Source organism: Pezoporus flaviventris, unplaced genomic scaffold, assembly GCF_033815535.1.
Source record: "Pezoporus flaviventris isolate CSIRO_AGI_PZ_B2104156 unplaced genomic scaffold, CSIRO_AGI_Pfla_v1 ptg000006l, whole genome shotgun sequence".
Taxonomy (NCBI): domain Eukaryota; kingdom Metazoa; phylum Chordata; class Aves; order Psittaciformes; family Psittacidae; genus Pezoporus; species Pezoporus flaviventris.
In genome coordinates this window covers 20,396,039-20,416,495 of record NW_026892554.1, presented here as the reverse complement: position 1 = coordinate 20,416,495, position 20,457 = coordinate 20,396,039, and the positions used below count along the sequence as shown (strand labels likewise).

The 20,457-nt window shown below is 44.6% G+C and overlaps 1 protein-coding gene across 1 annotated transcript in view; it reads right to left on the bottom strand.

The window, feature by feature from the left end:
• The window catches only part of NPTN (neuroplastin), a 57,876-nt gene that overhangs the window by 37,173 nt on the left and 246 nt on the right, over window positions 1–20,457 (bottom strand). The window lies entirely within an intron of this gene.

Genomic DNA, 20,457 nt, shown 5'->3' with positions numbered 1-20,457 from the left:
GAAGCCTGTAGAGCAGCTTGAGTCCTACTTTAGCTGGAGCCCCCTTGAATAGCTTAAAACCAGTCATGCAATGACCAAAAGGCTTCCCCAACTTCCTCACCTCCTAGGATGAGCACACAAATTTGGATCTTGACAGAGAGATCAACAGCTATTGTAACACCAATATGCTAGGCTGCTACCAGCCTAAGAACATACAGAAAGCAGTGCCTGACAGTATCAGCCCTGAGCTGCAGAAGTGATTGAGCTATTGATCTAAATATCCTTTTGTTACTGACACTTAACACAAGATGCACTAGGTTACAACAGAATTGATTGTAAAGCCACTGGAGAAGTAAAGCAGGGAGAATACCAATGTCCCCAAGTTTAAGTCTGGTCTAAAGAAAGGGGTTAAAAAAAAACCCAAAGCTATGTTTTGCTTTAAGAAAATGCAGGTAAGTTGCTAGCTGAGGAAAGGAAATGTTAACCCAGTCCAGCAAAGAGAGACAACCAGGTGAAAATGAAATGCAGGTACTGCAAAAAGCCCCAGTGATGCAGAACAAACTTATTTCTCTTGGGCTTATGTGTATCAAGCATGAATATCAAAGCAGAAAACAAGTACAAGACCATCAAATGGCAAGGGGAGACTGTCTCAAAAACAGAGTCTGCAAAGGTTGCGGAACAAGAAGCTCTGAAGCCCAAGAGCAGAAGGGGCTGTTCGGAGAGGTTCAAAGCAGGACACACGTACGAGAACACACAGAGGTGACCCAAAAGAAGGAAACACAATGTGTTTCCAAGGATATTTTCAACCACAAGGAATACAGAGGTAACAAAGCGAGTTTATAGTCGGGGGTGAAGCAGTGCATGTCTCCATCGAGCAAGGTAATGCTCCAATCCTGTACTTTATCTTGTGGTGGATTCCACTTACATGAAGAAAGAAAACAAGGTTCAGAGCTCAAAAAGAGAGCTTGCAAAGCTGGTGCAAAAATGAGCCCCGTTTTCACAATACACAGATAAAACATGGACTACTGGGGGACTGTACTTTACATTGGTCACAATTACAATGAAACCCATCCTGTAAACAGCAAGAGGGCAATGTCGCCCTATTCAGGAATGCCTTTCCTAAAGGGAATAGCAAAAAGCCAAATATCTTTGCCAAAGTGGAGTTTTTTGTGTCCTGTATTCATTTATATATCTGTATTTATTTATACACCCTATAGACCCAAAATGCTCCTGATATGTTACTCTGGCAAATGCTAGACCCTTAGTATCAATGTTCTGCCACCAAAAATAGGCACTAGGGTAAAAGCTTTCATTAAGCTGTTTGCACACCTTTTTCCTAATTGGTGTTCTGAATTATGCAGGCTGACTTTTTAATTCCTCAAAAAGAACAGGAAGAGCTGGAATGATGTTTTAAGTACCCTTAGGCTCTGCCCAGGCAAAGAAAGCAAAGCCTTACCACCACTGGCACATCTGACTCGATAAATCTCTGGATCTTCTGAGGTGGAATTAAGGATCCAAGCTCCAAGGCTGGACCAAGACAAACTGCAGTTTCAGGAAAGGGGATGAAACCAAAGTGCTAGCTGTAAAGACTTCATTAAAACATGAAAGCCCAGATGATCTTGGGCAGTCCTCCTCAGCTGCCTTTGCTCTGTCCTAACTATAGCTTTGTTTTCACCTTGATTTCATGGCAGCAGTCTCATTTAGAACTTGCATCAGAGGACCAAAGAAAACTGCAGTAAGAAGCTGCTCTTCTCCCCTCTCAGCATTCTCCTACTGCAATCCAGGCTTTGAAAAGCCAAGCTCCAGGTGGCTGCTACTTACTTCAACTGGTACCAGTCCTATTAACACCTTCTCCTTCACTGAAGGGTGTTAATGAAGCGATAAACGTTTTGAGGGTGGAAAAAACCACCATCACTTTCTGAAAGGATTACATTTTCTTCATTTAGGATGGAAAAAAGGCAACCTAATTCATGGCTAGTTTCTTTCCCAGGCTCACCTTCACTGAGGTATCTGAAATAAAACAAAGAAGTGAGAGCCAGTACTCCAGATGGAGGAGTTGAAGATACCTCAACTCAACAGAGAGCACCAAAGCACCTTGCCTCTTTTCACCCACCATATCTAGCAGGTTTGATAGTCTCACATCACCGGGAGGGCACAGCTTGCAATCATACCACTGATTAGAAATGGGTTTGGTCACAATCGCTTCACAGGTAAGAAATGGGTTTAAGTTTTAGAGTGCATTCCCTGTCTTCTTTGACTGAGAAGTAACCATCATGTACCTATCACACAATTTGGAGCTAAAGTCCCCAGAACACTCCACCCAAGTTCCATAAACTAAAAAGAAATTGCCCTTTTTTTGTCTATTTTTCCCCTATTCTTTAGCCAACTGCAGAAGCAGGTTTAAAGCCCAGCCCTTTGACATGTGTATCAAATAGCCAGATGAGCCTATACCATCTATAAGGATGCTGAGAACTGCAGCAACACATGGAATTAATTCCTGCAACGGCATCTTGCAGCTTTAAACAGCTGAAGGTAGGTTCTGACTTGCTACAGAGGAAAACCTTACCCAGAGAGCATCATCTAAAATGCATGAGCCCATGATGGAGCACTGGAATCATTTCAGAGGGGGGAAACCCGAGGATTACTTTCTCCAGGTCCATGAACATAATGATTAACATTTTCTGAGTTCAGACCAACTGTCCTACTGTCTCTGTGCATTAGGAAACCTTATTCATTTGGCACCCAAAAATATTCATGCACAAACTAATTCCATTTGTTTGCTTAAGTAAAATTCAGAGAGTCCTTAAGTAAATGGGTTCGGAGCCTCTGCTGTTGTGTGACCATCCCGGATGTATGTCCCACATAGCCAAGAGACACCTCTCTGCACATATGGATGGAGAAAGGACACAGCAGTCAGCTTCTAGGTTATAAACCAGAGAATTCAGACTAGAAAGGATTTCTGAGGGGCCTCTGGTCCAGCTGCCTCACCAAACACAAAACCCATCCATCAGGTTGAGGCACTGAAGTTCAAGGTTCACATCATGGATGCTTCTATTCAAGAGCTTCATTGGAATACAAAACCCCAACACTTAAAAGTCATTGTGGTGTGAAGTTAAGTGCAACTATTATTTTATGGTCACTTTTATTGTGCATAAGCTGCTCTTGGTAACTGTAATTCACTGAAAACACCCCACATCAAAGCACATCTCATAGGAACGCTACTGGGTAGAAGAGACACTGGTGTGTCATAGCAATTACAACTACACACCTCCACTTGCAGGAAATTACTTTCACCCCTAATACATCCTTATTATATAGAGCTGTTGGTTCAAACCTCCTCCAACATCTTCCTCATTCACACACAATTTCATGAGTTCTGGACAGTGGTTACCACAACCCCATACCTGCATATTTGATTCCATAAGGTAGAAGATGCAATAATGGATTCAAGTCTGGAATGCCCGGCAAGCGAATGATCAGGACAAGAAATGAGTACCTCAGTTTGGCTCCATACTGATGTCAGCCTGCTGCTTTACAGATCTTTTTTCCCCTAGTTCTTTAGCTGGATAGAACAAAGTTCTACTTCTCTGGCAGTACAAGAGCATAGTCTGAAGTAACTGGAACACTGAATTAGGTCTTTGTTACAAAGAATTGGGAAGCTTGGTATTTTGCTTGGTTACTGAGACAAGAATGGAACAAAACTGAAATACATTCCACTTTAAATGAGTAAGCAAAGCTTCATGACAACATTTAATTGCTCTCTTTGTTAAGGATCTCTAACTTGCCAATTCCTATGTTTTTCCACAAATGATTTAGAAGAGCTGATAACTAAAGCAGCACTTTACATGTATAAACTACTTGGATGACACATGGGGAGCAAACTTGGGGTAACAAGATGCTGGGTTTCCACCAGTTTGCCCCTAAAATGCATTCTTGCAGTCCCTATTCCAGCTCATTTTCTATCGGGACAAGCTCTATCGTCAATGCATAACAGTTTCCTTATTAAAGTCTGCTTTTTGTTTCAAGCGCATCCTCCCAAAGGTGTTGAAGAAGTATAAACTAGAAAGCTCCATGCTTCCCTGTGCTGTGAGCTTAAATATCACTGCAGATATGACATTAAAGCATTCACTTCTATAGGAAGTATAGAAAAATCTCTCCTTTACTTCTAACACTTGGACTGATGCTCTCCAGATAAACAGGAGATAGAAACATTATGAAGCAGGTCCAGAGAAGGGCAATGGAGCTGGTGCAGGGCCCAGAGCACAAGTGTGATGGGGAATGGCTGAGGGACCTGGGGGGTTCAGTCTGGAGAAGAGAAGGCTCAGGGGGACCTGATCACTCCCTACAGCTGCCTGACAGGAGGAGGGAGCCAGGAGGGGCTGGGCTCTGCTCCCAAGGAACAAGGGATGGGACAACAGGAAACGGCCTCAAGCTGCACCAGGGCAGGTTTAGATGGAGCTGAGGAACAATTCCTTCCCCAGAGGGTGCTCAGGCATTGGAACAGGCTGCCCAGGGCAGGGCTGCAGTCACCGTCCCTGCAAGTGTTCACACAGCGTGGAGACGAGGCCATTAGGGTTAGCGGTGGCTTTGGCAGTGCTGGGGATCAGTTGGACTTGATGAGCTTAAAGGGCTTTTCCAACCTTGCTAATTCTATGATGCTATGTAGCCAGCTCGGATCAATCTGAAGCACATGTTGACTTCCCTGTGAAACACCTAATGGTACCTGGAACAACAGCAAGCCCATGCATTTGTTAAGTACCTTAAAAAGCACATTCCTTCATATTTCAAAGGTTAAAGGACATCAGTCAAGAGCTACTCCTAGCCTTCTTGGAAGCAGTTCACATACACCCCAAGCAGCCCAGAAGACAACATCCTAAACAGAGTTATATTTAGCTTTGTGGCATTTCAGTCGCGTGCTTTAAAGAAGGGCTAGTCTGGGGAGCTTCACTGGGCTGTGCCTGTATTCCAACTTACATAATGCCAGTTAAGCAGATGGGAATGACAAAACCATTGAAGCCATTGATTCCAGGAAAACTGGCAAGTTGTTCCTCACAGAGGATGCACATCACAGCTTGGGGCAAGGCCCCGAACACAAGTGGAACACAAGCCAGACTTCACATTAAAATGGCTTAAACCCCCAAAGAGACTTGTCGTCAGCATCATGTTCCTGAGGGCTACTAAGCACGGCTAGAAAATGTTACCCAGGGCTGACTACAAAATAAAGGGCTCTGCGTTGGAGGATTGATGCAAGAGTCAAGTGACTTGAGTAGTTTTTATTCTCTAGTCAAGTGATCAGGCATTCAAATCAGATATCTACGTGGTAACCAGGTTTCTGAAGGATCCTTGCTCATCCTTCTAGTAGAACTATGAAGTATTCTAATCTGAAGGCAAAAAATCCCCTGATCCACAGACACTTACAGAACAAAGACTAAACTGGCTGTTGGCATCAGGTGCCCATACTCATCATCTGAAAGAGCTGGGGGTGTTGCTTGCCTGATGCTGGCATAGCTCAGGATGCTACACCAAGCCTTTCTAAACCATCTAACTGTGTAGCAAACGCTGCTTTTCCATGCCTAGTTGCTCTAAAGGGCACACGCTGTCACGAAGCTGGTTTGAATGCATCAAGCAGCATTTAACACAAGAGATTTCATTCCATGGAGAATCTGGAGATTCGTTTCTCAAAGGTTTTTCCAAAGATTAAACTTGCATCATCCTCAGAAAAGGCAGGCATTATCCTTCTGTTCTTTCCATTTACGCTTTTCCCTGGCACATCCTGGGGACAGAAAGACTTCACAATCATCCATGCAGCCAGAAGACAGAAAATCAAACACGCCAGCATTTTTAGTTTAATTCTTTCAGTCACTACAGAAATACTATTGTTGCACCTAAGGAATATGTAAGAATCTCTCTAAATCAGAAAGACTTCTGTATAATGCCAAAAATGAATGGTTAACAACTAGGAACCCACTCCCTGGAAATAAGCAGGAAGGAATTCAGCAGAGGTGACAGCAATTTCAATTTGGCTGGTGTTCCTATGTAACAGCACAACTGAAGCCTGCATGCCACAGAGCTAACATTTTAAAGGCCACTAGATTTGCACCTTAAAGATGTTATAAACCACTGGTGAGGATAACAAAAACACTTTGTGTTCAGATTAGTTATTTAAAATGCTCAGACTACGTCAGTATAGCTCTAAAGGTTTCAAGTACTCCTCAATTTTGCTTTGACCTTTCCTGCTCCAACAAAGGTGTGTTTGAAAGGAGACTGATTACACTTCTGTTTAGCATGAAGGAAATGCACACTGAACGGCAAAACCTCTTTTTTGCCCCTTTTATGCATTCTGCAGCAGTCGGAGCTGCTCCATCTCGTCTGTGAGGGAGCAGCAGGGCATTTTAATACAGCGACCTTTGAAAAGACATGCCCTTTGCAGAACGGTTGGATTATGTAAAGAGGTCACACAATCCCAGGCAGGGCTGAGAACCAGGCATCCAGGAAAAAATCATTCCTCTGCGTGCACAAGAAATGCTATTAGCAGAAGGTGAAATGCATTTTAGGTACAAAACGTGTTTAAATGTAAATGAGAGTTCAGGTCTGAACAGAGCAGGGTCTGCCTGACGACAACATGTGAAAACTGGCCTCACTGTGGGAGACGGGTTTAAAGAAGGGATGCTTCATGTACTTCTGAAGTTTATGTTTTCCAAAGCTGGAGAGAATCACTAACTTCAGAGTAAGTATCTCTAGCAGTCCAGGTCCTGCTCTCCCTGGACAGCCAAGCTACGAAGCACAGACAAGCAGCAGCAGGCAGCCCAAAGACAAGCTACTCCCCAGAACACTGTAAAGAGCATTCCAGTTACAGGGAAGAGGAAAACAGGAAGGAAATAGATTAAAGATTAGCAGAGATGCCACAACTTGCGTGCTCCTTTTGCAATGGAGAGCTGCTTCTTCCACACTGCATTTTTGAGCCCTATTTTTGCCTAACCCATTTCTATAGCGGAGTTTGGCTTCTCCCTGGTTTGACACATCTATTACTCTGAAAACATGCCTTTGACCACAAGAAGCCTTTCCTAACTCAGATCCCCACATCACTGACTGTAGTGGTAGGACAAGGGGTAACAGGTTCAATGTTAAACCAGGGAAGTTCAGGTTGGATATAAGGAAGAAGTTCATTCCTACAAGCGTGGTGCAGCCCTGGAACAGGTTGCCCAAAGAAGCATTAAATGCTCCATCCCTGGCTGTGTTCAAGGCCAGGTTGGTCTAGGGTGACACATCCCTGCCATTCTATGGTTCTACGATCAAGCTGTCTACCAACACTTACCACATGTATATAAGGACATGCCAATAGAAGAAGCCCTGCCCTTCCCACTGCTTTGTGCCAGTACACGCAGCTGCACCACCATAAACCACATCCTTCCTTGGAGCAGAAGTTGGATCTCACATGCCCTACTGACACCACTTAGATTATTAGTATAGAAATAAACTTCTGAAGACATCAAATATCACTATTTGTGACATGAAATTCAAGTTCAGGATGAATGCAAGCCTAACCCACACCATGCATCCTAATCCACATGCAGAAATCACCCTCCTGCAGTACTACACTAGTCAGTGGAAGACCTGGCATGCCTGAACCATTAGAACTCCAGTCCAGCCTACTCAACATACCAGGGAATCCAGAGGCACAGCTGAGAGACATTTAAGAGTGTTTAATGGCATTTTAAAGATTTGTTGGAGAAGAATATAAATGGTGACCTGCACAAACTGGTTAAAATCTCATTTGAATCATCTCCCCAAAGTGAAGTAGAAAAGGTCCTGCTTCTATTTTGTATCACAGCAGCGTTAAAGAGCTACCAATACTTAACAACACGATGCCAACACCAGGAAGTTTCTCATGTGCTCTTGAACCAAAGACCACATTCAAGTGTGCAGCTATTTTACAATGTCTATCAAGCCTTTAACAGCAGTGGTTGTGGCAAGAATGTGAGAAAAGGACAAACATACAGTGATCTTTTGACGGCCTTCAAGAGTTTGCTGCTGAGCATTCTAAAGGGGACATTTTCATTAAAGCAAAGAAACCAAAAAGCTTTATTTAGTCATTTTCCATCTCTGAGAGGCAAGAGCCCTGTTTCAGTCTGCAAAACGAGGACAACAGTGTAATATACGGAAAACCCTTTGGGAATTATAAAGCCATTTCACTTTGTCACACTGAGGCCCCAAAGAGGGGAGCACAGCAAGGCAGGACACGGCATGCTCATACTGGTACTGACTGAGCAGCCAGTGCCAGGTTAACATTTGGTAGGTGCTGTTTGAAGCATCAATCACCTCTGCAGTTATTCTGCTGCCTAGAAGAGGCATAAATAAAGGGACAACAAAAAAGAATGTGATAATGCCTTGCTGAAAGACATGAATGTAGGCCACTGACAAACAACTGTGACTCCCAGCTCCTTACTGGGTAGTGAAGAGCCACATACCTCTACTTAGAGGATTTGAAGAGATGAAGGTGGAGGTAAAAAAAATACTCCAAACAGGACTGTATTCATCCATGCCCTATTGCAGTTCTTGCCTTGCCTTTTATAGCTCTTTAAAAGCTATTTCTCTCTGTCCTGTCATTTTTGTTCCATTCTCCCAACTGATTCCCTTCCTAGAAACCAAAACGGACTTTTTTTTCCCCTTACTCCATATGGCTCAAGATTGAGGTCACTAAATCGATCCTGGTATTGCTATATATAGGAGCTTCAGGAGTCTGAGACCCAAAACATGCAGCTTTGCTTAAAACTATCTTCTATACTTAAGTGAGACCAGAAGTTGCTACTGAGCACTACAGAACTTGCAGCAAAGTGTTGGAAAACCTGTCAGTTAAAATCTCTCAAATTAAGTCTGAAAGTAAACCATTGATACTGCATATCTGAGTCTCATATTAGGTTCACTACCCTCAAAAACAGGGAGAGGTGCAAACTGTCCCATCTATATCAAGTACTTTGTTTCTAGAAGCCAACAGGCAGGAAGGGAAGGCTGCATTAACATGTGCCATCCCCTCTACCAGTTACAGGGGAAGAAAAGAAAGAGTTGTACCATAACCAATCTAAACAAATAACACAATAGAAGGAAATTATGTATATATATATATATATATATATATATTACCTATTACCCTCACCTTTGATAACAAGCAGAAGAGCTCTCACAGTACCAGAATGGTTTGGTATTTCACGGAATCACAGAACCACAGAATGGTTTAGGTTAGAAAGGACCTTAAAGCTCACCCAGCTCCAACCCCTGCCACAGGCAGGGACACCTTCCACTAGAGCAGCTTGCTCCAAGCCCCTGTGTCCAACCTGGCCTTGAACACTGCCAGGGATGGGGCAGCCACAGCTTCTCTGGGCACCCTGTGCCAGCGCCTCAGCACCCTCACAGGGAAGAGCTTCTGCCTAAGAGCTCATCTCAGTCTCCCCTCTGGCAGGTTCAAGCCATTCCCCTTGGCCTGTCCCTACAGGCCCTTGTCCCAAGCCCCTCTCCAGGTTTCCTGCAGCCCCTTTAGGCACTGGAGCTGCTCTCAGGTCTCCCCTTCAGGAGCCTTCTCCAGGCTGCCCCAGCCCAGCTCTCTCAGCCTGGCTGCAGAGCAGAGCTGCTCCAGCCCCTGCAGTAGCTCCATGGCCTCCTCTGGACTCACTCAGGATTGCCCTCACCAACTGCCATGACCTTTCACTTAGCCTTGTTGAACTCCATGAGGTTCACACAGTCCCACCTCTCCAGTCTGCCCAGGTCCCTCTGGGTCCCATCCCTTCCCTCCAGTGTTTCAACCATACCACACAGCTCGGTGTCATCAGCACACCTGCTGAGGGTGCTCCATCCCACTGTCCATGTTGTGACAAAGATGTTACAAACACTAGTCCCAACATCCACCCTTGAGGAACAGCACCCACCACTGGTCTCCTAGTTTTTTGAGGAATGCAGCTTTAAGGGCATTTTTGAAAACACTGGTGTCAGACCAGAGACCAATGGTCACCATCAGGCCTGCACGAAAGGGTGAAGCTTTTAAGAGCCAAAAGCCAAGTTCCTGAATGAAACAAGAAACAGAAATAACTGGCAGTGTTAGTTTCTAGATTATGAGGACCAAATAGGCACCAGATATACCACTTCCTAAAGTGGAATGAAGCACAAAAGGAATGGCACCCTGAATGTATCTTTCCCTTAGTGCAGATTTAGAGCAATTACAGAAAGCTTTCCAAATATCACTCAAGTGTCTTATTTATTCAAGTAATTGCCAAAGATGACCCTTTCACCTGCAATTTAGAAACACCTGTACCAAGTCCTCCAGTATATCCAAGACATACTCAGATTTTACCATAAGGTTAAATAAAGTCCCTTGTTTCTAATGGATAGGCCATATACAGTGCAGCAGACAGCAACAGCTCTGCCCCCTAACCCAATCCCCCCTGGAGGAAAACCTAGTGTGGGATGGGAGCCCTAGCTTCCCAATTTACATCCACAGGGAAGAATCCATCCACAGGAGGCTTCCAAAGACCAGGTGCTCTGAGTCACAGACCCAAGACATTCAGCAGCTTCAGGACTCTGAAAGCACTGCCCCAGGGCAGCTCTCTTCTAGTAAGTGCTAAACCTCAACAGCAGCCAGCTGCTGAACTGGCTCTTTATGGAGCTGGCAGGCAGAACAAGAGGAAGAAGGCAGCTGCAGAACTTGTCTTGCCATATGCAAACCCTGAATAAAAGGATCACTCCAAAGAATGAGCTTCCTATTTATTTCCTAGAGTCATTAAGGTAATCCATCACAAGTCTAAACCGAGCTGCTTGATGGAGCCCACACTGCAAGTCTTCAGCTACAAACTTGAGAAACAGGATAATGTCTCAAGCTCAGAATAAAACCTGGCTTATTTGGTGACTATCTGGCTTAAAGCTGCAATTTGTACATCCTGTTACCACATTTCTTACTATACTAAACCCAGCAGTCTTGCTTTATATATACACATTTCTTTCCTCCGTGTCATTTATTCCTGGCTTCGTTTGATCTCAGCCTCTTAACTCTCTCCTCAAACCTCACTGGAATACTTTTCCATCTTTTTCTGCTCTACCCTCCCCTTTCTAAATCAAGATTCCACAGGACTGCACAGAGGAAGAATCAGGGCAGAACTAAAAACCGTTTCAGGTTACATCCCGTGATGCAAGTTTTTCCTATTTCAAACTAGACCCCCGAAATATGAATTAATGTCATCACACATCTATAAAAATCATACAAATAGGTAACATTATAAAATGAGAGAGTGGGAGTCAGCTGCTTGGAGGCTTAAAGCAGAGGACAAAAAGCTATCCAGTTTCCTGCTTTAGTTAAACCATCTGCATATTCGGGTTAAAAAACCTCAAGCAGACAGTAGCAACCAAATGATAACCGAACAGGAATCTGCTACCCTTGCAGGAAGATACACAGAAACCAAGATCAACAATGTAACTGCAAACTGTATGTAATTCTTTGCTCCATCAGTCTGCATCACCTCCTGGTAACAACGATTCCAACCTGCTCAAACAGGGAATTAAAAGTGGTCCACCTTGTGTAACACTGGGGATTTTTTGCTACTCTCACCCCAGCAGTAATTCAGGGGAAAGATAATCCTTGCCTGGCTGATCTTGTCAGTCTTGTGCCCAGCTTTCACAGTGCCACAGAGAGCTGTCTATCACAGATCAAAGCAATTCTCACGTAGGGTTTCTTTTGTCCTTTTTCAACTACGGTTCATAGAATCCCAGCCTGGTTTGGGTTGAAGAGACCTTAAAGCTCACCCAGTTCCAACCCCTGCCACAGGCAGGGACACCTTCCACTAGAGCAGCTTGCTCCAAGCCCCTGTGTCCAACCTGGCCTTGAACACTGCCAGGGATGGGGCAGCCACAGCTTCTCTGGGCACCCTGTGCCAGCGCCTCAGCACCCTCACAGGGAAGAGCTTCTGCCTAAGACCTCATCTCAGTTCTCTTCATTATCCTTTCTTGTATGGAGAATTAACAAAAAGCACCCTGAACAGAAAACAAACCCACCCATATCTCATTCTCCTGGTGGCCTTCACAGTCTCAGATCTTGTATCAAGGCACCTTTCTTTCCCAGGCCAAGCATCCCTACCTCACACACCCATCTCTGGAACAGTTTTCACTGCTCTTTTAAGCTCTGGAATGCAATATTAATTTCAGATTTTCCTCAAGTCAGAAAGCATCATGTAATATTTTAAACCATTATGTCAGCCATCACACACTACGTTTAGCATCATAGAATGGTTTGGGTTGGAAGGGACCTTAAGACCATCTAGTTCCAACCCCCTGCAATGGGCAGGGACACCTCACACTAAACCACGTCACCCAAGGCTCTGTCCAACCTGGCCTTGAACACTGCATCATAGAAAGCCAAGAGCCATTACACCACTTGCATGAATTTAAGATGACTAACAGCAAAAGTGCAGCTGAGCTCTGATTTATAACTACATTTAAACCAGTTTAGCCTCACTCGATTATTCGTTTTCAACGAGTATGATGGGAATTCAAACACTTCTCCATTTGCACCTACAGAGGTTGATTACCCTGGTTAAGCACCACGAAGCTTTTCTAACAAACCAGGCAAAAAAAAAATCCCCCATTCCCAGAGTGCTCAGGCAAGTTGGTATCTACTGGGGGTTTAAAAATGCACTCAAGCATCTGGTTTTTCAAACTCCTGCTGTACGCCTTCACTGAATTATTTCAGTCTGCCATGGTGTCTGCTGGGAGACTGCAGCATTGCCAAAAGCCTTCTCGAGCTCTTTTCTAAGCTCTGCAGTTCAATTCTCTCTAATTTAAAATACAGTGCAAGTTTTACCAACTTCCCAGAATTAAATCCCTTTTTTCACCCACTGTAACTGGGGTTTTGCACTGATTGTATCACACCTTCCCTTTTCTAGATCATTACAGAATCACAGAATGGTTTGGGTTGGAAAGGACCTCAAAGCTCATCCAGTTCCAACCCCCTGCCATGGGCAGGGACCCCTTCCACTAGAGCAGTTTGCTCCAAGCCCCTGTGTCCAACCTGGCCTTGAACACTGCCAGGGATGGGGCAGCCACAGCTTCTCTGGGCACCCTGTGCCAGCGCCTCAGCACCCTCACAGGGAAGAGCTTCTGCCTAAGAGCTCAGCTCAATCGCCCCTGCTTCAGTTTGAACCCATCACCCCTTGTCCTATCACTACAGTCCCTAATGAAGAGTCCCTCTCCAGCATCCCTGTAGCCCCCTTCAGACAATGGGAGCTGCTCTGAGGTCTCCACACAGCTTCTCTTCTCCAGGCTGAACAGCCCTAACTTTCTCAGCCTGTGGCCTCAGCGTGGCCTCCTCTGGACTTGCTCCAACAGCTCCATATCCTTCTTATGTTGAGGACACCAGAAGTACACGCAGTGCTCCAAGTGTACTTTCCTTCCTCTTATATTCTCATGTCTTCAATAAGTCTGTTAGAGAAGGCAGTTAGTTTCCAAACACACACACAAGCTATAGGGTGAGCAACCACGATCCCCGTGTGCACTCAGAGCTAGCAATAATTCACAAGATGTAGGAATTAGTAAGTAGCAAGTAGCTATACTACTTAGCTACGCTGAGTAGCATTTTGACTCAATAGTTTTGGTAATGTGGCATTTTAAAACACGCAATGTTAAAAAAGCCTGTATGAATTAGAGCAATTCAAGACCTATTTTTCCTTATTCAAACCAGAACGGGACATTATAATCTGATTTTCCTCTATTAAAAAGGTCTCAGGATGCAAATCCATTTAGTTAGTCACCTACTACCCTGGACACTTCCCTCATCTGGAATGTTTGTTCTTCTAGAACATCCCTGCTTTTTCTTTAATGTATCAAAAGGTTTTCAACTTGGTATCAAAAGGTTTTCAACTTGGTATCAAAAGGTTTTCAACTTGGTATCAAAAGGTTTTCAACTTGGTATCAAAAGGTTTTCAACTTGGTATCAAAAGGTTTTCAACTTGGTATCAAAAGGTGGCACAGTTGATAAAAACCATGTGTCCCTGAGATTCCACGTCACACACCCAAGTCGCAGCTAGACCTCCAAAGAGAAGACAGACACAAGGCCTCTTCCTCCTTCAAAAGCAGCTGCAAAGCACAGCTCGGCTATCCCACCCCATCTCGGCATCAAAGCTGTTAAGAGGAGGATAAAGGTTCTCCTGACCTACAGCTCTTCAATGGTGTGCCATTTGTGTCATATTTATTCAACATAAGCTTCCCAGGATCAGAGGCCACTTTCCCACACACACCTTCAAGCAGCCAAAACACTGTGCTGGTATGATGGTGCCGTTTTCCACTGCATCCTGAAGAGGAATGGTGTGGAAGAAACCCATCTTACTCTCGAAACCCTTCTTAATTCTAACAGAGATCTCCAGCTTCTGTCACTGCATGATGAAGAACCCTTCACAGATTCAAAAGTTACTGTCTTCTTTTCTTGACCGAGTTTATGTCAGAGTGTAAGTGGTGACTTCAACCACAGGGATGAACCAAATAAGCTTCAAGCTTATCAACTGGGCATGAATCTTTTAAAGTCTACAGTAGTTATCTTACATTGGGGATAAAATACTTTCAATTTTTGACACAGACATTTAATCCAGGCTGGAATTATGTTTAGACTCCATCTCCTTCAACACCAAAAGGTCACGCAGTACAAGACATCCAAAAAAGTGTTAGAGTGAAAATACATTTCACATATCAAATAAGATTAGTAAAGGCATGCAAACAGTATTTCAGACAACTGTTGTGATTTGAACAACTGGATGTTGTATTTGACAAGCAGCTTTCATAACTCTTGAGTTATATTTTCACAGCCATTCTCCCTCTTCTAACTTTAGACCTTTATGAAAGGTGTAAACTGACTTTATACAAGCCAGGTTTTATATTCCAGAATTAACTGGGGGAAATGCCAAGCCACTACAATCACCATGGAATCCTGAGATGCAGCTTGGTTAAAAGGGGTTTAACTCAACATATAAAGGTTCTTCTCAAGCATCTAATAACAGACTGTGTGCAGGATCAGATACTAAAGGTGCACATTCAGCCCCCAGCTCTGGCAGGAGAAGCAGCACCTAAACCACTGGTGGGTTACTGGCAGCAATGCCAGCACAACTCTGGTGTGGGCAGAAAGCTCAGGTGGATGGAGAAGACAGGAAGGAGATCCTACCATCCCATATGCTGTTCAAAACAAAGCACAATCATAGAGGAATCAACAGTCTCAGGGAAGAGCTCTAAAACCAGGTTACAGGTTGCTTTGGAAAGTTTTGGGGGTGTCAAGCTGCTGGGTTTAATTCAAGTCCTCCTGCAGTCCCTGTGGAAGCTGGGTGAATGGAAAAGGGCAGACAGTGCCCATGTTTAAAACATTAAAATGGAAAGATCATGGAATTGCAGACCAGTCAATTCAGTTTTAGTCTCCCACAAGAACAAATCTGCTTGGAAGTGCTCAGAAACACAGAATGGCTGTGGGGAGGGAAGAACCGAGCTGTATTGATACCTATGGTTTGATACAGCCCATGACTATCTGACCTCCTGCTACAAAGTTAATAAAAACCAAAGGTGACTCTAGAGGAGAAAGAACAGAAGCAGTTTTCCTAATTTTAGTAAAGCTTTTAATACTTCCCTGTACAAGGGCCTCATAACCAAAAATACAATCTCATTAATGTAGCTTGGTGTATCATGTGTGTGGGTTTTATGCGATACAGTACGCGAGGAGATGGAAAACAGAATGAAATAAGACTGATGATGGGCTCCAGGGGTCTCTTAAGCAGATAAAACCAAAGCAAGCTGAAGTAGGGGAGCATGCTCCAGAAGATAAAAGACTTTCAACAGCTGGAGGAAGACATCAGAAGCAGGTGAGATGCCACTTATCAAGAACTACTCGACTTAGGTAGTAAGAAACACAAAGTAGCAGCCCTGCAATGCAAGATCTGACCACCACAAAGGATCCCACTGGACGCGAGTCAAATGTTTCACAATAAGAAACCTTGTTCTTAAGGTCTTGTGATGCAAAGGGGAATGCCATATGCAAGACACATCGAGTGATCCTTCCACTCCACTGAACCTTGGTCTGGTCCCAGCTAGAAGCATCCAATTTTACACATCACACTCCAGAAAACGTGACTGAAGAAAATGTGCAGAAAAGCACCAAGAAGGGCCAGGAAAATGCAGCTTATCGAGAATGACCATGACAATTCACCTGCACAGAATTGCTAATGAGAGATAACAACCTCCTCCTCCCCATTCTAAAAGGCATGAATAAGAATAAAAAGCCTAAACTGATAGGAAAACAGGTTTGGGTTAGATTTACAGAACTTTCCAGCCAATAGATAACAGAAGCAGCTTATCTAACTTTCAATCAACCGTGGGAGCTGCAGCACCTCCAGCACTTGGAAGTGAAGAAGAGCTTGAACATTGTGGCTTTACAACCCAAGGATGAATCACAGGCTAGCATTGTCCTTTACAATGGAAGTTCTTACAATTGCCTCCTCTGAAGTAGTACTTGCAGCAAAAGAAACAGCTCATTGTGAAGGAGATAATGCACCTCATTCATGAATTTCACAAGAAGTAGTCTTCATACAGTAGGATGTTGTAAGGACAGTTAACACTCAGTATTTCAGCATTGAAATGTAGTTCACGGAGTCCCTCCCTTTGAGTGTTTCTTAACATAATTAAAACTATTGTTGGACCTCTCAGTTCTAGCAGTTATATCCTCTTTACCTGTTACAGAGATCTGTCAGAACTCAGTGCAATTTCAGTGTTTAGGCATTAGTCACACAGCTTGTACTTAACTTTCCTATGCAGGAGTGGTAGGAGGGAGAATGGCAACGGTGGGAAAGAGACCAGAACTTTGAACATTCTCCTCGAAGCTCAGCCCACACTCACGCTCCATAAATGCTGTATGAAACTGGTTCTTAGTTTTATCTGCAGACCATTAAAGTCATGTCAGAATACAATCCGTGCAAAATGGATGAGAATCAGCAGTCAGAAATAGCGTTACAAGGATAAAAGGAAGGGGGTTTCGCTTGCTCTTTTAAGAAGGATCTCATCTTAAGCAATCACTCTTCCCTGACTTTATGGTCACTTCTATAGTGGCTTCTGCCAACAGAAAAGCCAGGTTCCATTTTTAGCCAGCTAGTTAGTTCCTCCTCACTCATCCAGAGGAGGAGGAGAGCAGAGCTAAGCAACTGCCACCTAACTTAATCTGTATTTCCAGCTTTGCACAACCCAAGTCATTTTATTAAGCCAGTTTTCAGTTTTACAGATGTGATGAAATGCAAGATTTCCCTTCTCTACACAATATATGATAAAGACTGGTTTGAAGTGCGCTTTGCCAGACCAAAGCTCTGAAAATGGAAGCGCTGGAAAAACTCCTAGCAATCCAACTCACATATTGGTGCACTGAAGAAGCACTGCGGATTTCATGGGGGCAGTCCAAGCATCTATTTTAGATGACAGTAAAAAAATACAGCATTGCTCCTTTAAATCCAGACCTTCTAAGGTGAAGTATTAGTACACTAAAGTCTTTATTTTTAAACAAGGAGCTGGAGAAACAAAGGTATTGCATAGGTTAACAACCAACAACTGGAAAAGACATGTTATTCATCACCAAAAAAGCAAGCAAAGTACCATTCCATGAGGAAGAAGCTTTCTCTTTGAAGCTCTAAAGTGATTTTCCAGCAAATACCAATGGCAAACTACAGGTTTAACACGGATCTTCTTGACAGACTGGCTTTTTCCAGCTGTTCCTTATGCCTCGTCTAACTGCCTTCTGTTACTCCACCAAACTATGCTCTGGATACAAGTGACAAGCTGGTGTGCATCAGAAATGCAGCCTCAAAGAGCCCAACAAGTCCCTCTGAATATTCAGGAAAAGTTACACTTCTGCCATGCAAACTTTCCTGTGATCTTTAGGTGTTTATGCAAAACCTTTAAAAAACAATCCATGCAAGTGTCAAAAAGCTATTCCAGTTTTAGTAAGCTTAAATCCATAGGTGAGTCTGATTCAGAGTATTCCGCACTACATTCACTCTGGAAAACTCCCTAGCAATTCTTCAGCCATCTCCTGTCAGAAGCAGACAAAAAAGGCAGCTTCCCATAGCCACTCAGGATCCTACTGGGCATTTTCTGTTCCAGGTGAGTGGTGAACTGCCCTGCAGCTCCAACAAGTACATTATGGTTCTTTCACCATCCTAAACTTGTGTGGTGTTACTGTACATTCAACAGCACTTGGGCTATCAGCTTTCACTACACTGACAGCTCCGTATCAATAATGGATAAGGGGATTCTTGCATATACACCCTGGGATCCTTCCTTATACCTTCAAAGCACACACCTGTGTGTTAGACATGTTATGAAGGAGTTGTCACTCACATACTTGCACACATCTGTTCAAACCACATCTTTTCCCTAACAACTTACAATGAGTACACACAACTCAGGAAATGGCTGTACCTGCTCTTCATGCCAAAGCAAAAGAGGAATTGTTCAGTCTCATGAAGCATTTCTTGCTGAAATAAAGCAAACCAACCAGTTCCTCTGCAGGAGGGCCTACAACCGTGAAGTTGGCTTTCCTATGTTAGAACAGCATTCAAATTGAGTAAAAATTCAACAGCAGCAATAAACCTTACTCAGAAGGCTCTCCACCTTTCAGTTGGCTTCAGAATACTCTGCTCCTTTCCAAGATGATTTTCCCTCACCCGAATAAACCCCTACAGCAGTGCAGAGTCTCCCTTCCCATTTAATTGCTTGGATGACCCCAGTTAACCAAATAAAAATAAATGAGCTTTCAGGCTCCACCTGGGCTCTGCAGTCTTACCTCATGCCAAGAGCAGCTACTGCTTGGTGAGCTTCCCATCAGGAATGGAAGTCATGATTTAGACAACTGAAAGGCTTTCCATCTATCCCAAAAATTCATTTCATTGTTGACCTCCAGACACATAACTACTGTCAAACACCACATGCTTGCACTGCCTACCAGCTATTTGGAACTGTTATAGCAGCTGCCAGCATTTGACGCCTTGCCTGCTAATTCTGCACAGGAACAGCTTCAGGCACACGACCCATTTAACTTGCTTTCCTCCCTCCACCCAAGTACAAGGGGAAACCCAGCACGGGCAGATTAACCCTGCCGTGAGGATGCTACCACACAGCATCTCCATGACAGAGAACCAGACTTTAGCCACAACTCAGCCCAGCCAGCTCATTCCTGGGAGCTCCTGGAAGCCAGGTCCGTAATTCCCATTGAACTCCAGTGGAATTCAGCCACACTCTTTTAGGCTCCACAGAAAGTCCTTCATATTGCAGAAAGCCACAGCTTCCATTCACACAGTGTGGATGCCACAGCTGCTTCTGTTTGGTTAACAGAGACATAAGGCTCAGCTCTGGCTTCAGACTGCCAAACCTGCACGTATAATGGCAATAATTCTGATCTGGGCTCTTTGGGACATTATTTCTTTCATCTGCATCTCCCCCATTATTGTCCAAGATGCTGAAAGCCCCAGTGTTTCTTCTGCAGCAAACAGCCAGCGAAGCTGACCTCATGCTGCAAGGCAAAATTCACCTCAGCAGGAGGAAAACGCTAGGACTGAGTTACATCTGCAGAGCAGAAAAGAAGGATGAAACAATGAAAATCTGGTATATTAGTAAGGGACCCATCCCTTTTAGGTATATGTTCCTAGCACACATAGACCGGAGAGCCTCTCATGAGCCAAGCTGCCCGCTCTTCACAGCGTTTACAGGCCAAAGCATCCCTGCCATCAGCCTCCCCGTGATGCAGCAGAGGAAGCCGCTCCAGAAAGCCCGTTCTCCCGAAGCCTGGAGCAGACAGAGCCCCTGGAAGGCGGCCGTTCCATCCGCGCTGCAGGAGCGCGCTCCGAGCCGGAGGCTCGGCTAGGCCAGCCTCTTGGCCCCACTTTGTTCTGCCACTAATTGTCATGCACTTGGCTGCAAGCTCATCGGGGAGGAGGCACGGTGCGCTACATTTAGCTCATGCTATCCTACGAGGATAGGGAGAAGGGTGGCTTGCTATGGGTTTTTTTTTTTTCCTCCTTCTTCTTTTACGCTCCTATCAGGAGACCTCTTTAGTTGCTAAGGAACTACGGGTTTATTGCATTATAAATGATTTAAGGCAGCAATTAAACCGGCAGATGCAGGTTCAGTAGGCGGGAGGAGATGTTCCATTTTACCGGCAGCACGAGACGCCTCAGGAGAAGCGGAGGGAAGGGTGGGGGGGACACACGGGACGACCCTCTCCTTCAGCCCCCCTTTCCCTTCACCCTGAGGGACCTTAAACACGGGGGATTCCCCCCTAAACCGGGGTCGGACCCCGCCTGGCTCAGGGGGCAGCCGCCGAGCCCTGGGCTATCGTGTCGTGTGTCGTCCCCCCCCCCCCAGGCTGACTCTCGTCCCACCGCCATAGCAAGCCCCACAGCAGCGCGCCCCCCCCCGCCCGCCGCCCTCCCG